At 39.5% G+C, this 18,070-nt stretch overlaps 1 protein-coding gene across 1 annotated transcript in view; it reads left to right on the forward strand.

The window, feature by feature from the left end:
* Positions 1-17,780, forward strand: part of LOC140658690 (fmr1 neighbor protein-like) — a 39,326-nt gene extending 21,546 nt beyond the window's left edge. Inside the window, exon 7 of the mRNA XM_072877376.1 lies at positions 17,686-17,780. The gene's annotated coding sequence lies outside the window, so the exon portion shown is untranslated. The remainder of the gene's footprint in view (positions 1-17,685) is intronic.
* The last annotated feature ends 290 nt before the right edge of the window (positions 17,781-18,070 follow it).

The following is an 18,070-nucleotide window of genomic DNA, read 5'->3' on the forward strand; positions in this document are numbered from 1 at the left end:
AAATAAGACCACAAATGACAAAACATACTATTTAGAGCCCAGATGGCTGCATAAAATAAATAGCCGTTTCCTCGGTGGAAGCATAGGCAATTTGGCTGTGTGAAGCTACAATTCCAGCAGAGATCCTTGAAACAGATGTTAATATTGCTTGTGCATGGAAACTTTAGTAAAAATCAAGATGTTCAGGTAACATGAATGTAATGACTGACAACCTCAGATTTCTTTGTCAGCAGGAGATATGCACTTAAAACCATAATGTGACTGTTGTAGAGCCTGGAACATAAATATCTATATGCATGTTATGATGAGCTAACACATGTGGCTGCCTAGGATGTTTGAGACGTTTTGGTAATTTTCCTTTTGCTGTAACCAGTAGCCCAGTGAAATATTTTTAAACCAAGAAGAAAAATTCAAGCTGAACCTAAATATAGATAAATAGGGATATGTAGATATAGGCATAGATAGATAGATATAAAGGTATAATGTCTTTACCTGTATAGAGCAGAAACAAGAAATTAATCACTTACCTTCTTCATGTCAGATTAACTTAAATCAGAACTAACACAGGACTAGCTGTCCTGTGTTAATGTGCCTGTCTTTAACAAGTCTGTGTTATCATTTCTGATGTACCCGGTCAGGCTAAGTAACCCCCTAATTTTAGTAGGAGCAAGCCCTACTCATCTTTTCCTTAGATGGTTACATTCTTGACTCAAGCTTATCCTAAGAAATTTGAATGACAGAAGTACATTTTCTGGAGGCAATTCTAAGAGTTTCTCAGTGGAATGTGTTTTCACCATATAGTAAGAAAGAAGAGCGGCAATTTTGCAAAAACTGTGCTTCCAGTTCTTCTTCAAAAGTTCTCGTGATTTCTGTTTAGTAAGTGTGGTACAGCAGTCTCCTGATTGACAGTAGCAAGGCACACCTCTTACAGCTTGCATTTGTGTAACGTTTTCTTGGTTGTTCCAGTTGAATCCTATTCCATGGAGACCCTAAATACAGAACTTGCACAAGGACTTAGTGTGTCCTTGAGGATCCAATGGGAGTGCTGTCATTAGCTTCAGTGCATACAAGATCAGGTGGCAAGGTCCTTGTTTTGAAGCAGTAATGAGCTGCAGATCTTACAACACCTACTGAACAAGCAAAAACTTAACATGGCTACATTAATATTGCTGGGACTAAGCAAAAGACTGCCATTTACTCCACAAATTTTGGGTGAGCTGTTTGGAGACCAGTGGGTAGTGGTGAAGTCTGACAACAGGTTGTTTCCCCCCTTCCCCTGTTTGAAAATACATCCAGAAGGAGAAGTTCTGAGGAGAGGGCTTTACACAACAGCCAGTGGCCAGAGCACATACCTAGACTGAGAGATTTGTATTCATTTTCTTGCTCAGCCTGAGGTGATTCAGCCCCCAGGAGGCTATTCTGAAACATGGATGTTCTGGGGAAATCTGTCGTCAGCATAGCTGTGTTCACAATTTGATGAGGAAGCACTGGAGTTCATTGCAGTAGGGTCAGCATTCATGCTAGTGTTGTTAAACTGTACCCTACTCCAAGGTTTAGTCAGGAAGAATGTAGTGTTCTTGGATGTGAAGAGAACAGTGTTTATGCAGGAAGCCGTGGTATCTGCGTCAGTAGCTCAGTATGCTCATTGTCGTGGATGTCTGAGGCTTTCTGTTAACCTCCCAAGATTTGGGCTGATCTCAAGAGGTCCCTGAGGCAAAGCAAATGCAAAGCATTTAGCAGTTCTCTGTGTAAGACAGAAGATTCCACTCCTCCTCTCCCCTCAAAAAGAAGAATATGAAATTCTAGATCCAAATTTTGATTTGCCTATACTGGAACAATTTCAGTAGAAGACAATTTTGTCTTTACTATGTTGTTCAGAGCAGCAGATTTGTTACTCAAGTGTGTTTACTGACTTCCAGATACCCTAGTAATCTCCCACATCAGAATAAGTTAACTTATAAAAAGGAAAAAGAGAAAATATTGTGTTAATTTCTCTTCAAGTATCAAGGTCCTTTCACGCTTAATCTTTACAGAGTATGTAAGCCATTGCAAGGGATTTGATAACATGTATGGCAGAGAGCTACTGTTACCTCTGCTGGATGGTGTTGGAACTGCTCAACTTGAAACCATACCCTCGATCGTTTGTGCTGAGCAGCCTCTCCCCTGAACAAGCAGTAGACATATGCTCTCTTGATAAAGGAGGTTCTGGAATCTCTCCCCAGCCTTACAGCCTGGTTCTGAGTCATCTTGTTGTTCAGCTCAGTGACAATGACTCTGAAAGGATATCACTTATTGCAACAGTAAAAAGCCTTTGTCTTCCAAGGCTTAGTGTCTCTTGGTTAGAGGAGGGGAATGGGAGTAGAGCATTGTAATTCAGAATCCTGAATCATTCACTTGGCCGCTCTCCTTCTGAGTAGCTCCATCTCTGCTGCATTTTCCCCATCTGTAATAACAGACATATGCCTGTGCAGGAAACTGATATCTTCAGCTAAAAGTCTAGTAAAAAAATATACATTTTCTAAGAAAGCATCAGAAATCTTTCCAAAAAGAAATAGCTTTACTTTATGCTAAATTGCAATGCCTCTACTGTCATATGATACTGCTCCTCTAACACACCTAAGTCAGCTGAGTCAACAAGCTAAACACCACAATCCCAGTATTAATTTCAGCAATCTTGACACCTCTGTATCATAGTGTTACACTTCTTAACTCAGCTGTCAGCATGCCGTAAATGTGGTGGTACTATCAGCCCACACAGACTAGGGCTTAGTATCACAAGGAGAGTATTTTGTACGCTCACTCTGAGAAATTCCATTTTTATACTCTTTCTACATTTACAATCACGATGTGCTGGGTTTGCCACTCTTATCAATTAACGTCTAGTGCTAATACTGTAATAAACAAACATTTGTTTGCTGATTCTTCCTCTCTAAAGAATACCTTTGTTTGATATAGAACCAAAAAGGTCTGAAGTAATTCCTTCAGTTTCAGAGGAAATGCGCATCTACTGGTAACTCTTGCAACTGGGACACCTGTTAGTCTGACCGATGAGACAATAAAATCAGACTCAAATTGCTTTATTCAGTAAAGATAAGTAGATAAAATCACAGAAAATAAAGTCACAGTAAAGTAAATTCTTGCTCCATTCACAGCTGTTAGTTTAATGGAATTGCCTTTCTCATGAAAAGCGCAGCTGCTCCAGCCCTGCCTGCAGCATGCACGTCTGCATGGGCCGGGAGGGGGCTCTGGAGCTGCAGCAAGACTTGTCCTAAGCGGCCAGGGCTGCCTTCAAAAATGACCTTAATTAGAATGTGCATCTAGAACTAGAGCAAGCTGCTGAGCATTTTCACCAAACCACACTGGTGCCCATTTGGTTGGAAGCTCAGCTGAGGGCTTGGTTTGTAAATTGCTCAGCACATGTTTGCTGGCAGACCACTGTCTATCAGGCTGTAGTAGATCTTGTGCAACTTTCTCTATTCTGCCCCTCAGTAACATCAATACATTTCCTTGCTACAAGTGAGCGTGTGTCCTCACAAGCTGGCAGGGCTTTGCAAACCAGACTGTTAGCCTTGGTGCACAAGTGCTATTGGCATCTTGTGTTTGCAGATAATGGGGCCCACATCTTTGCAGGTTCAATTAGTTGTGTGTAGAAGTGCAGTGTTAGATGTGGATCCAATTCTCCAATTTGTGATTGTGGATTGTTAAACATATAGGGCTTTTTTTCTCCCCTGTACTCACTTGGCTTTTACTTTAGAACTCCTCCTTCAGCTGATGCCACACACACACAGTAGGACTCAATGCCTTAGTTTGCCATTTCTAAATGAGAATAATAAACCCCCTTAATTCACAGGGAAATTGTGAAAATAAGGCAATTAGTGTATTGGAAATGGTCTGATACTGCACTGGCAAACACACAAACAATGCTGGTTTTAGAACTTCGTCTAAATAGTATGCAAAAAATAAGGCTCAAGACCAGTAATGAACAGTGACAGAAGGAGAAATTATTGAATCGTTGCTCATTTAGTGAACGTGATTCCTGCTGTGCACTGGATGAAATTAGCCCTGTGGGGAAAATAGAAAGACTAGGATAATTCTTACAAAAAGAGGAATGACTTATGGTTGCAGAGACAACCTTAAATTTAGTATTTCCTCTCTTTTGAGTGATAAGTGTGGCCATCCAAAGACATTTCAGAAAATACTGTGTGGGTATTTGATTTGAGTGATTTTCTAGCTTTTGAAAAGAGAACTGAATATGTAGCAATTCTGTCCTGAGGCATTGTCCTAATACCTACTGGAGGTATCAGTTGATTGAAAGTGCTGAAACGCCTAAATCCACAGAGATCTCCCTCACTTCGGTTAAGACAAGCTGCCCAGATGGTATTCTGTCACCCTCTGCATGAGGAAATGTCGTGGGGAAATATGAGCTTTGTCACGAGCAAATGGAGCTTCTAACCTGGTGGAAGAGGGAGCCTATAGTGGAAGTCATTGTACCTGGGTGGACAGTCAGCAGTTCTCCCATCCTGGTTCTTTCTTTCTTTTAGCTTGGTGCAATCAAGGAATGAAGCTGAAAGACTTAGTCCACCTTTGATGAATAAATTGGTTTGTGAAAAACAGAATGGATTATAACTTCCTAAATGCCAATGGGTTTTCATAGGGGTAGTATGAAGCAGCATTCTCTTAGATTTCAAACCTTTTCCAAAATGTGTTTTCTAATTAATTAGGTTTTTTTAATGTTCAAGAAGCAATTGGTAGAATTTCTTGACACAGGTAAAATACTTTATTTTCCCTTATCTCATCCTTGGAAAAGGCAGAAATTCTTTGTCTGAAATTCTCTAAAATGCCCACTGTGAAAACTTCAGCCCCAATAGTTATAATTGAGATAAATTGTAAACAATTGAATGCAGGATCTTCTAATGAGAGGTGTCAAGGAATATTAATAATAGATGTTATTTCCAGCCATGCCTGTAATAATACATGATAGGATATTTAAGGTAAAGAGATGCAAGCGCAAAGTGAGGCAAATGTATGTACTCATCTTTTACATTTTAATGGAACTAATTAATGAGGCTGGCATGCTTTTGAAAATGCTTTAATTTATTCTTTGATTAAAAAGTAGAAGTGTCTCATTAGTACAAAAATATCTTTTCTGAGTTATACTTCTGGAGTGTATAAAACAGATCAGTGCTGATATAAACTGGGAATTTCAAAATTATTGTTTACATTGCATACTATTTCTACATCATTCATTGTGGATTTACATCATAATTAGTTTGCTCTGTTTTCCCTGCAGTGAGCTTGACTTGAAATGGGAAACTCCTCTGGATTTAACTGTTGCACCTGATTGCTTTTTTACTTTCAGACATTGGCCGTAAGGCTTTTTTTTTTATTATTATTTCTATGAGAAGGAGAAGAAAATCTGCTTCTGTATTTGATTTATCAAATGACTTCTTTTCAGTTTTGCTCAGTTTTATGTAAGGTGACCTTTGCATTTGTGCAATAGTATTTTGATTATAAAACACTGCTTTGGCTAGCTCAGAATTTTGTGCATGTACCTTAATTTACATTAGTCCCCTGCAGACCTCATTTGGGGATAAAGGATCTAGTGTAGCAGTTCCTCTTTAATGCCAGGTTCTGTAATTAGTGTCCTCCTTCTACTCACAATTTTGATAAAATATTAATTGATATTAAATAGCATGAGAGTGTGTGTAGGGTGTGGGGGGTGTTCCCTAGCTGAAGCTGCATTCAGGGAAATAAGGGGGGATGGCTCCAGAGGGGGAATGTAGTTGCACCTTTGGATAAATGCATGATTCTGATACTTCTCTACCTCACTTTGATGAAGGAAATTCTCCCCAGGCCAGAGGGCTTATGAGGTCTTTGCATTACCAAAACATCCTTGAGCTAAAGCTTAAATCCTGCCAGCTTTCAAGAATTTAATCTAGATAGTAAAGAATTTGAATGTGTTACATTGGTGTGGAGCAGTCCTGTAGCTCTTACATCAGCCCCTGCCCTTCTGCAGGTTGTCCTTCTCCCACAGCCAGAGCAGGGCTGTCTTTGGTCATAGCTTGCCGTTCTAGCCCTTCTACTCTCCAGCCCCCACTTTTCCTCTATGCCCAATGTTTGCAAAGCAGTGGGGGAAGGAAATAGGGTTGTAGACCAAAGGGTTCCTGCTTTCTGCAAATCTGCTCAGGTTCTGTGTGTTGTCCTTTCTTGCATCCCTTGAAACTGGCAGAGAAGTGAGGAGGATAATGGTGTAGTTACCCGCTATAGAGCACTGAGCTCAGCCTCAAAGCAGCCGAAACTGCTGCAAACCAAACAGTGGCTTATAGCTTTTAAGCAGTCCTTTTTCAGCTTTCTGCTAAAAAAGGTTCAGGCTCTGAAGTGAAGTTTCATCCTTCCTCACCCTTGCTTACCCCTGTTGTATGGCTGGAAAGATGGTTGCGACAAGGATGGAAGATTTTCCTTCTAGAAAGGCAGGATAAGATCCAGAGCATCTTGTTGGCTAAGTAGAACAGATGGGAAGCATACCGCTTTGCCCTTCTCAGCAGGTTAGAATCTGGCGGCTTGTATATGAGATTTAATGTGGATATGAATAAATAATAGAGAGAAGGGAAAAAAATATTTGCTCAAAACAGAGTTTACAGAATGATATGCTCTACTGATAAATCAGTCCAAAAATACTTCCTTGTCAAGACCCATTTTTCAGCTCCTTTGACAGCAGCTAGTGTCCCAATTTGAAGGGCTCTCTGTGGATTTCACTCCCACTATTCCTCCCTTTTCCAGCAATGTTACATCTCCCAGTTTTACTAATGCAGAGCTCTTCCTTGTGTAAGGAAAATAAATTAGCAATTTAGAAAGGTTGACCAGAGACAACTCATCAAAGAAGAGTCCAGAGCTGTGTGAGTGGCAGCACTATCTTACAAGTTCTATAAATACTTGGTGTCACCCCATGCACATCTTCCTTGGATTTTGCATTTATTTCTCCCTGTATTATACACCAACATGGGTAGCAAAATATGAAAAAGAGGAGACAGCAGAGATTAGGGGCTGGAAACATTTTCACAGCAGTATCTTGTCAGCTTTCCAGCACACTCTGACTTATCGAGATCCAAACACTCACAGCTGGTGCATATTTTAATGCCAAATGACTGGCATGGCTGAAATTGGAATTCACAGTCTCTCAATGCACTGTACTACCGCATTTAGTCAGCACATTGCTTTTGTGTGACTCTTTTAAAGTTAAGTTACATTTCAATGAGTGTATTTTTATGGAGGCACTGTGAACTTGCACGGAAGAGTGTGTGGCTTGGTGTGCCAAGTGGCTGTATGTCTGATTAAAATTAGAAGTAAAACAACATGAAAAACCCTGCTAATTTACTGCCCTAAAATTGTCAATTAGAGCAGTGCCAAGCAGTCTGGCAAGAGCTCCAGTTCTTCCAAAAGGCAGAAGAGCAGTGCCAACTCTGAAGCAAAGGAAAGCGGAGGAAATATTTGTCAACTCTATCCAATAACTGGTCACGTAATAATTGGGCAGTAAATTCTCCAACCTGAGTTGTTTGGCTGATGGTCGGAACAATGCCTGGTTTTGTGGGGGTTTTTTTAGTTGTTTGTTTGTTTTTTTTTTTTTAATTTTCCATCCGTGCGTTCTTTTTTCATTGGTATTGTGATGGGTTGCTGTGTTACTCAGTGCTGAGCTGCATATTCTACATTGCCATGTTTCCTGAATGGCTCAGTATATAATGTTGCATTGTGTATGAAATTTGAAATAATCATCAATATCTTACAATGACGCTAGAGGAAATAAGTGTTTTGGGACGAGCTGCTTCAACAGGGTGATAGCTGGTGTATATCAGTCCTCTGAAATTCAGCGGCCAGAAAGATGAAGGCCATTTCCCTTTTAGGAAGTGCAGTTCAATTCTGTAATAAGATTTTGCCTTGATTTTGATTCCCTGAACACAGCGGAGTACCACTGTGGGGTAAGGGTCCACCTGAGAAGGGGTCCTCTAGCACAGCTATTGAGATTGTCAGCTGTAGGGGGGCACATTTGGGATCATCTTTCTAATGATATTGCTGGAAAGGGTTGTGTCACGCAATGCTGTGGTGTTTGGGGGTAGGCTCTCACAGCTTAAGAAGGTCCTAAACGTTGTCTAAATTATTCTAGAGTCATGGAGCAACTCAGATTTGGTTCATTAAAATTCTTACTAGACTATGAAATGAATTGAATCCAATTCAATTCAATGGAAGCAAGATCCCATGATGAGAGATGCTTTTGAACTCTCCAGACCTACAAGAGTTTTCAGTTTTCTTCATGTGATCCATATGTTTGCAAACAATTATCACACTGGATTAATTTGACACAGAGGGAGGCAACAAATCAGCCAGTACTTCTATTGTAACCCAGATTTTGTGTGACTTTTTGTGACCTGTTTTCTCTGCTTTTTTTTTTTTAATCCTAGATTTCCAGATCGTGAACAGTGTATTTTACTGTTATTGTCAAATGTACTACATATATGTCATAGGGAAAAGAAAAGTGCCAATCCTATAGTATGCAGTGCTTAGCCTACATTACAGGCTTAGACTGGTGCTTTCCAGTATTACGGAACAATTTGTTAAGGTATGAAATTGTGAGAAGAAATCGATGAATTATTTTGCTCCCAGTAGTTGTAATTAAAAAAAGAATAAATCAAATTTAAGAACAAGTTCAAGTTCTTTCACAAAGACATCTCTGGTTGTCAAGAAAAGCTGAAGTAGCACAAGGACCAAATTGTCCATGTTCTTCACTTGCAGCCAGCATGTTTAGTTCTTGCAAGTCCCATCCTGGTTGAGTGCAGAAAGAATTATTTATGTTCAAAAGACCAGGCCCCTACCAAATTATCTGGGACAGCTGCATGTTTTGGTATTAAATTCAGTGGGAGCAGGAATAGGGCCATGATGGGTCAGTATTAAGTGAAATGATCTTTTGGCTTAAGTATTTGCATTTTACTCTTAATTTCAAATTCATGTTGCCTTCTTAAGGCTCTCATTCGTGCACTGATTTGAAGATAGGATATATGCCAACTGCAGTTCTTTACATGTCTCTGGTATTGCAGATATTTAATGAGTTTTAACATAATTTATTACCAGTAGAGAGCAGTCTGAGATTAGAATTAATATCAGGCACTGCATGAGGAAAATATCATGGTTGAGCCATATATACAATACACAGTGCAGAATTAAACTGATTAATTTTCCAGCATACATCATATGTACTTGTAAAAGTATCTTATTTTTGCCAGTTGGCTCTTTAAACAGCAAACATTTGAAACTTTTGAATATAGCCTAAAATGAAAGAAAACATGGTAGTGTTCTTTACAGTTTAAATTTTAAAAGTGTGACTGCTGGAGGTCATATTTCTATCTTTCCCATACCTTGTTTAAAAACAGATTTGTTGTAAATAGTATTTATGGTTCATGGTTTTCCTTAGTCTCTAAGCTTGAAACTTGCCTTGATGAACAGCCAGTAGAGCATTACATTTTTGCCTTCATTTCAGTTTGCCTAAATTTTTTTTATTAATTTTCAAATTACAAACATAAAGCCTGTTTTTCATCAGTAACTTCATACAGAGTGTTTCATTCATACTGTTGAAAGATGTAAGAAATACAAATCATTGCCAAAATCAATAAACTGAAGTATTGACTTTCAATCCTGTTCTGTTTAGAAGGCATTAATCTACATACTAAATCATGCCATCATTACAATTCTGTCCATCTTGCAGTTTTCATCTTTTTTTGTACCATGTCTTCTAATTACGCTACTCTTTTAGTACTTGAAGGGCTTGTTTTCAAATGCTGTTTTGTTTTTTGTTTCACCCTGTAACATAGTCAATGCTGTAATTTTACTGCATGATTCAGCAGACAGATGGGGCTGTTAAGGGTAAATCTCCAAAGTCTTTAACTGCTGAGTTTAGTTTTCCTGGAGGTAAGAGCAGCAGCTTACCTTGCCATATCCAAAGAAAGATATGTTTATGCTGTACAGTAAGCCTCAGTGCCTGGAGCTGGATGTAAACAGATTTGATTTATTTTGTTTTATTTTTCTTAGGCTCCCGCTCTCTTATGACTGCACCTCACCTCTTGTGCACTTTTCTTGTGGTTGCATGCCTGGACATCCATGCAGTTCCCTGTGCCAGGATGCTCTGTCATCATCTCTCAGTTGGGCAAGAACTCTCCTGCTCTCTGCAATGAAACAGTGGGCAAGGAACTGCAGGGCTCTGCTTAACCCACCTCTTCCCTGCACAGGGCAGAGATATCAAAGGAAGCTGAAGCACAGCTGAGACTTACTCCCATATACCTAACACAGATTCAAAAGAGAAATAAGTGCATGGCTGAGAGGTTTCTATATGGATGGTTAGGTGGTTCGGGCAAAAGAAAGCATCTAGGAACAGAGCTGAATCAAGAGTGTAAACACCTGTCTCTGGAGAGGTGAAACAGTAGGTATGTACTGTATATATTCAGTAGTGTAGGAACAAATAAGCGTGTGACCCATCCCTCTGAATGTCTAATCCAAGTCAATTCCTTTCATCACTGAATAGCCTTTTAAGACCTCTCCAACAACATTCAGCTTACTTTCAAATTCACTAGGCATCAACAGACTGATGTGGGTCTACAGGAATCTTTCTAAGCATAAAAACTTACTGATAATGACAACTTCATTAAAATGGAATCATTTAGTCCTTAAAGCCATGGAAGGTGTGCATGGCCTGCCGAGCACTAGTGCACAGTTGTCTTTACAGGACTCTGGTGGGGTAAAGGGAGATCAGGGTGTTTAATTCGTGTACTTGGTGATGTTGAAATGGTAAGGGAAATCAATCCGAAATGAGAATTTGATTCATGCTGTGATCGTCTATAGAACTGCAGTGCATCAGTTAGAGGAATAGCATAGATTAGAGATGTGTTGAATTGTATTCTTTTATTTTACTTTTTGTGTATGCTTTTAGGAAAAACAGTTGGGAGCGGCTTAATTTTAAGGGGGCAATGAAGTGAAGTTCTAAAGGAGCATAGTTATAATGAAAATAAAACCCAAACGTTAAGGGAACTAACAAGGCTTTGGTTTAAGGCTGAATCAGAATTCATTGTTTGGCCCCACCATCATTTTGTACTTTGTTGCTGCGCACCAAGGATGTACTGTGCTTGATTTTTTTGTCTGCGTTAAATTGATATATATGCAAACACAAGCTTGAGATGGCAAGATCTTCTTGCCTTGCCGCCAAAAGTACTGGTGGGGCAGAGATGCCAAGACTGAAAATTTTACACATTTCAACCTTGTCCATAGTCTTGCCCTAATGTGCTTATTAGCCTTTAGTCAGAAATTGGTTTTATCAGAGTTTAAACTTTCCTTACAGAATGTGCTTGTCATGCTGTTTTTTTAAATCTATACAGAGGATTAAATAGACAATCGCCAGCTACTTTTGATTCCAGACTTCTTGTTTATATATTAGTAAGTTTTCCTATTTTAATGATATAAATAACCAAGGCAGAGACCCAGCTTGCAAGAGCCTATCTGGGTCTTTATCACTGAACAGAAGCTGTCACTTCATGGGTGCGGTTCACTTGTTTCTTTCATGTATCTCTTGCTCTAGCGTCAGCCAAGCCTCATCCCATGAGAACTTGTGGTTGCTGTTTTTCTCAGTGCTTCCTTATCTCAGGTTCCAGGGTTGTCTTTTTTTAGCTCTCTTGTTGTGTTGCAATCTCTCCATAGACTCCCTGAAATACAGTGCAATAGGGCAGTTGGGGGGCATTGTTTGACTCTGTATCTTGGCTCAGATACGTTTTACCTCTCTGATTTTGTGGGCGAATTGATAATTAAAGATGAGAGGCTTGTTGCTGTAGCATAATGTAGGAATACTTTAGAATCAGAAAGCAAACATCACAGTACCCAAGAGGAAATGAAAGTTCAAGAATGTCCGCATTATTAATTACTCACATTGTTTCTCTCTGTGACAGAAATAATCTGTATTTTCTATGCCTCTGCATGAATATTTTTTAAAAAAAAAGCAGTGTATTCTTTTAACACAGTTTCTTCTTAATGGCACTGTTGTGCTCTAGACGCCTATAGGAATCTCACTTGAGGAAAAAAGATTTATATCTAAATTCTCCAGCAATAAAATAGGAATATCTGTTTGAAAAGGGTTGCCTAAATTTTATGTGTAATCTGTAGATTATAAATTCTTGGAGATAGAGATTGCCTTTTATTCTGTGCTAGTAGGGTACCTAGAACAATAGTGTCATTGTAAGTGACTGTAGGTGAATAGGTATTGAAACCTAATATTTCAACAGCAACAGTACTCAAAATGTTTTTTGAAAGATGATATATAAAGGCTCTATTGCAAGTCTGTAGTTTGTAAACAATATAAAAATAAAAAATATGACACTTCCCTTGCCTCTCCTGTGCCTACATAGTCAAAGAAAACATAAAACCCTAAACCTAGGGAAACCAGCATTACAAAATACTCTGCTAACAAGAAATAGTATGTAGTAACTTAGCCTTACCGTTGTGTATGCTCATCTTAATTCAGCCTTCAGTTAAGGCTGAATATGATATTGCCTCACTTGTAAAACGACGTTGAAGGATGTTTAGCATAGTTTTATTTAAATATGGAATATAAATAGTGCATGTTAAACCAAGGTTAATGGCAGGAATTGCTCTTCAGAGGGCTGGGTAACAGAAACAGTTTTGGCGATGAGGTAGTGAACTTGGTTCTCAAGCCTATGCTAGGAGACAAATATTGCACCTAGTGGCTGAACACAGCTAACTCCTCTGCTGCCTTTGCTCCTTTGGTGTCAGCATCTCATCTGCAGATCACTAACATACAAGTTTGGAGGAAAGCAGAGGAGAAGGGGAAGCAGGTTACAAAGTTGCTTCCATGGCAAAAGCTTCTTTCCCCCTGTGTATCCACCTGAATAGTGCAAGCAGAAGCACTGGTTAGCTCAAGAGATCATGTCAGGGCTGAGCTGAAGAGCAGCTGCTACATGCAGCCTGCTCCTCTGGCAGCATGGAGAAAATCCAGGAAGAAACACATGCTGGATTTATTGTAGCAGTTCCCCCACTTCCCTTCTGTGGTATCTGTCCTTGTCAGAGATGGCCAGCCCCTTTCACGGTCGATTGGCGTAAAGGGAACTACTTGTCTCTGGAGAATTGCATCTCTCTCCTTCATCTCTCTCCAAGTCGCACTCATCTATTAGCATGCCAATAAGTTTTTTCTCTTTGTGGGATATTATCTTTATGGACTGCCCTTTTGTGTATGGCTCTTCCCTCTTCCTCTGGCCGTACAGCCTTCCCCCCCCCCCCCCCCCTCCCATGCATACTTTCTCCTTCCTTCCTAAGGAGTTTCCCTAAACAATGAATAGAAACAGGAAGCCACTTACGGCCTCTTTTCCCTTCCCTTTCACTGAAAAGCATTAGGGCTTTTTACACAGTGACCTTGAAGTAGCCTTCCTTTCCCAGCTCAGACTGGTAGTGGCGATTGATGTACTCTTGAGGGGGGGCAAAGGCAAAGAGGAGGTGAAATAATAAAAATTAAATAAAATAAAGAAAAAGAGAAGAAAAAATCTAGCCCAGACTGAGGAATTCAGAGATGAAAAGAAAAAAAAGAAAAAAAAAAAAAACAACCCAAAAAAGCAAGGAACCCAGTTCACCTCTATAGGCTCAGATGTCTCTGAATAGCTACCCCATGGAGGTCTGATTGCTCTGTATTATGCTCTGTAGGTCAGAGTCACTGGGTGACTGAGAGCTTGCAGTCAGATGCCTGGGGCTTCCTCTTCCCACAAAAGCGGTAGGGAAAGAAACAAGTTTTTTTTTAAAACCAGAAAATTACAGTTTTTTTCTACAGGCTTATCTTAAAATGTTACTCCTATCAGTATCAATGGAAGAGGCTTGAGTAAATTATGGCCATTTTCAGGAGTGCACACTTATCCAAAGGTGTTCAGCTTCACTTTTTTGTTGAATTCCTGCTGACAAAACTGCACTGTGTAATGGCTGAGTGTCAATCACCAGTGGACACTGTCATGTTCAGCGGAAAGTACTGAGCAGCTCTAAGAGGGAGTGTTTAAAACATGAGCAGCCTCAAGGAATAACCAGTGTGTGTTGCTGCTTGTGATTTTGACTTTGCTTTTCTACTTTATTTGCTTGTTAATTCCACCCTCTAAACTGCACTATTTAAAAACATGTTTAATGAAGTATCTGTTTAAAGGTTATGGTAATGAGCACATTATACAGTTTCAGGGCATGTCAAATATCAACATATAAGTCAGGTAGTTCACTGGGTCTTTGAGACACTAAAAGATTATTTCCCTTAGACAAGTGGGGACAATGCTGACTAAATGACTTGCCAAAGTCCTCAGGTGTGCCCGGCAGAACTGTCTTGTGAGCTTGCCTCATAATTGGTTCATCACCCTGGCATGAATATCAATTAAATATAGTCTTTTCCATTTCCTACAAACAATGCCATTTGAACGTTCCTGATTTCATGGAGTTGGGCTCGTTTATCTTTTTTCAGTTCTACAGTAATGTGCTTTGCTGGGTCTGTGATGGCTCCCATGTCCTTTTGTGCAAACAGCTGCATTCTGGAAGCAAGCATGGAAGGAATGGTCCTTTTTGACCCCAAAACCACAGAGATACAAAATCAACTGCCCCAAAAAGTTTGCAAGTAAAGTGAAATACTTTTAATTCCTCCTCCTTGCCTTTGCTGTTCTTAACCTGACTCCACACGGGTTTTATTAGTTTACTCTGGATTCTTGATTCACCTGTTGTAAGTCCTAGCTCTTCTATAAAGGAACTATGGCTGACCCTGCTAAGCTCTTGCTAGAGATGGTTGTCTGCAAGTCTCAGACCAGCACCTGGATTTAAAAGCATGCAGGACAAGAGCTCTGATTATTGTCCTGATCTGAAATACAATCTGGGCTGTTTACATGCCTGTTACCAGTGTGAAGAATTTATTTGAATTACTAAAACTGGCTCCTTTTGAAACGCAAGGAACATTCATGTTTGCCATGAGGCACTCTCTTCTCTTCCCACCAAAGCTTGCATTTTTGAAACCTGCTCCATTATGCATGCTCTATGGAGAACCCTTTGGAGAACAATTATATGTTGTCTAAGGTATCATGACAAATGCTGGATGCAATAACTCCTAACTCATAAAAAGCATGAATGCCTCCTTTCTTGATGCCTTGTATTTCTTGCAGCTTTACATCCAGATGGATTTCCTCATTGTCACTACACATTTAAGTTCAAACCCATAGGGATTTTTCCATTAGACTCTTCACTCTTTCTGGATCAGTTCAGCAGGTATTTCCCTCCTGCAGCTTTCCCAGTTCCACCAGAGGTGTTTGTCTTTCATCAGTTCTGTTAATTCGGATTCGTTATGTGGGATCCAAACAAAACCATTTTTGCTCTTTCCTTTGTAGCCAATCTACTCTCATGGTGATACTTTTCTGAAACCACTGGTGAGCAGACCTCTCAGCATTTTACAGAGATTAATGAATTCGTCTTCTCAATGTCCCCCAGAGACAAGAAAGCGTTGTGCAAAAAAGGAAACTGGGAATCCAGAGAGATTAATGGATTTGGTGAAGATTACAAGGGAGGTGGTGGCACAGAGGTGACAAGCTCTGACTTAGCTCACAGTCTTGTCCTCACATCAGGAGTCATCTTGCCAGGAAAACTGCAGTTTGTTATTTAACACAGAATATAGCCTATATGGCTTCTTACAGAGGAAAATAAGAAACTATCTATCCATTCCTGAAGAAATGGATAATTTAAGGCAATAGCAAATACTGAACACAAGAGATGTCTTTATATTTACAGGTGTTCAGTGAGAGAAGACAGGGCAAAAAAGCACCAATTTGTGAGTTCATCTTGCAAGCTGACTCATAATAATGAACAAAAAGTCAGGTGCCCAGACAGTATGGAGAGCTACCTATATGGAAGTTACTGATTTACTGGTTCCTTGTTCAGTATTGTATACATTGGACCAAACATTACATGTAAGTATAATACCCCCACCCTGATATTTTTTGTTGATGTTGAGGATAAGACCAAATTCTGCTGTGCACTTGCATACCCTTGAGCTACTGGAAAACAAGAGATTTCTTTCCCTCCAAGTGCATCAGGTTTGTCCCAGATAGATGTTCAAGTAAATCAGAAAAGATTCTTGTAGTAATACAGAGAAGCAGACTGGTTATTATTCATACATCACTGAGCATGTTTTGCTGATTTGAAAGTATTTTTTCACAGAAAGGAACTCTCTGTTTTATCAGTTTTCAGCTACCACTGTGTTGGATACAATTTAGTACCCCATATAGAAAAGGAATGTGGGGTTGAAACTTATCTCTGGTTATAATCTGTTCTGACCTGTGAGTACATATTGTGACCCTCCTTATTTACACAACATTTTTTTCTTTTTGAGGGCTTGAGGCAGCTTAGGAACACCATTGCTTTCCATGAAGGCAGGATTAGGCCCAAGTGATGCAGTCTACTTTGTGGTGATTTTTAAATGACCTTTTCAAATACATCCAATTAATGAAATTTATTTCAACTTATCCTGTATCGCTGATTGAAGTGAAGAACTTTATTTTTGCCTTGAAGGTGGAATATGTACTTGAATAGTCTTTGCTGAAAGCTTTAATCAAATTTGGGCAGGATTGCCTTCCTTCTGTATGGGCACTTCTTTTTTTTTTTTTTACCTTCCAAATGCCCTTAGCTTTTAGCTTTTTGTGACTGTCCTTTTCTGGGGCCTCCTGGAAATTCTTGATGGTAGAGTAGCAGGTTTCTATGACATACACTGGGCCATCTTTGCAAAGATGGGAGTCTGTCAAACAAATTAAAGACCTCACTGAATTAAAATACAGAATCGAGAAATTAGTTATGTAATGTTCAATTTCTCCTTGGCAATTGAACAATCGTGAAGAAGTAAAATTTCTCTATGCTTAGACTATAAAATAAGTGGCATTTGCTCTCTAGACTCTACAAGTGACTACTCTAGTAGTAATAATGTTTTCTTGTCAGATGCAGCATACTTAAATCAAGTCTGTTTTATACAGTAGTAAATATTAAGTCTGTTAACTTTCCTGAAATGTAGATATGGATGGTAGGTATCCTCATTTGAAAATACCATTAAGTTATCTTGGTTTGTCCATCTCATTAAGATTTATCAAAAACAAATTAGGCCTGTGTTCAGAGGCAATTGCTTTATTTCCTAGGCCAGAGGCAGCTTCTCTGATGCTAGATGAGGTCACTTATGATGTTGTTCACATTGTCATCCCACACAGCTCTGCATGAGCAACTTCTGCAATACTAATCTCCTTTGGAATTCTGTCAACATTTAGGTTTCAGGTACTTTTATGCACAATGAATTCTTCTTCCATTTATGTAATTCTTGTACTGCTTCTTACACCAGGGATGCAAATCACCACCACACCCCACAGTCTCCATATTCTCCAAGTTTTCTAATTCTTCTACTATTTTGTTTTTCTCAGATTTTTTTCTTGGGAGTTTTGGTTAGCTTAGTCAACTTGCCAGACTTTATTGCAGCTTATTTTAGTGTCAGCCTGATCCAGATGGAGCTTTCATTTACTAGCTCTGCTGCCCAGCACAGTTAATTTCTCAACCACAGTCTTCCCTTTTTTCAACTGAGATTTATAGATTTTTTTTTTTTTCCAGCAAGTGCATCTTGCCATGAAGTACTACTGTACTTTCCCTCCAGCTGTCTTGTGGTTTGTCCCCATGCCCTATTGTTGCTCCCTCTAAAAAAGGCAAATGGAAACTGTGTTGTGGTCCTTGTGCCCGAGTGAGAAGCAAAAAAGCAAGTATAAACTTTCATTTTATGTTTTCCTTCAGTTTTGTCTCCCTGACGTTTCTTTCTCTGTTGTTCATTTTTCACCTGTGTTGTTCAGTATTACAATTTTTCAAATGTGTCTCATGACAGGAATGAAAAATGTGTCTGAGCAAGGCCGCAGCTGAAACCAGCTGTGCCGATACTGCCTAAACCACTGAACATACAGGAGCAAGGCAGAATTATTACCCATGCTTCTCCCACTCCTCCTAC

This window comes from Ciconia boyciana, chromosome 12 (genome assembly GCF_034638445.1).
Source record: "Ciconia boyciana chromosome 12, ASM3463844v1, whole genome shotgun sequence".
NCBI classification, from domain to species: Eukaryota; Metazoa; Chordata; class Aves; order Ciconiiformes; family Ciconiidae; genus Ciconia; species Ciconia boyciana.